The sequence below is a fragment of the Aplysia californica genome, unplaced genomic scaffold (genome assembly GCF_000002075.1).
Source record: "Aplysia californica isolate F4 #8 unplaced genomic scaffold, AplCal3.0 scaffold00237, whole genome shotgun sequence".
Classification (NCBI taxonomy): Eukaryota; Metazoa; Mollusca; class Gastropoda; order Aplysiida; family Aplysiidae; genus Aplysia; species Aplysia californica.
Window position 1 is genome coordinate 612036 of NW_004797507.1, and position 316 is coordinate 612351.

Sequence of the window (316 nt, forward strand, 5' to 3'; positions counted from 1 at the left end):
TCTCTCTCTCTCTCTCTCTCTCTCTCTTTCTGTGTGTCTTCCATCCGTGATAACCAATTAATCACCTCGACCAAAGCTACTATTTTCAGTAAACATCACGCGCTGCCCTGTGTACACGCACGTGCGAGAGAATATGCGTGCTAGTGAGTGAAGACTTGCGATGATTTTGGGATAATATTACAATGGTAATATTGTGGGATGAGTGCATTGCCATTCCTTTTTTTTTAACAGATGAAGTCATTAACGCAATAGCTAAACACACACACACAATGTTTTAACCTAAAATTTAGAGAGAGAAAAAATTGCTTTCTACCAG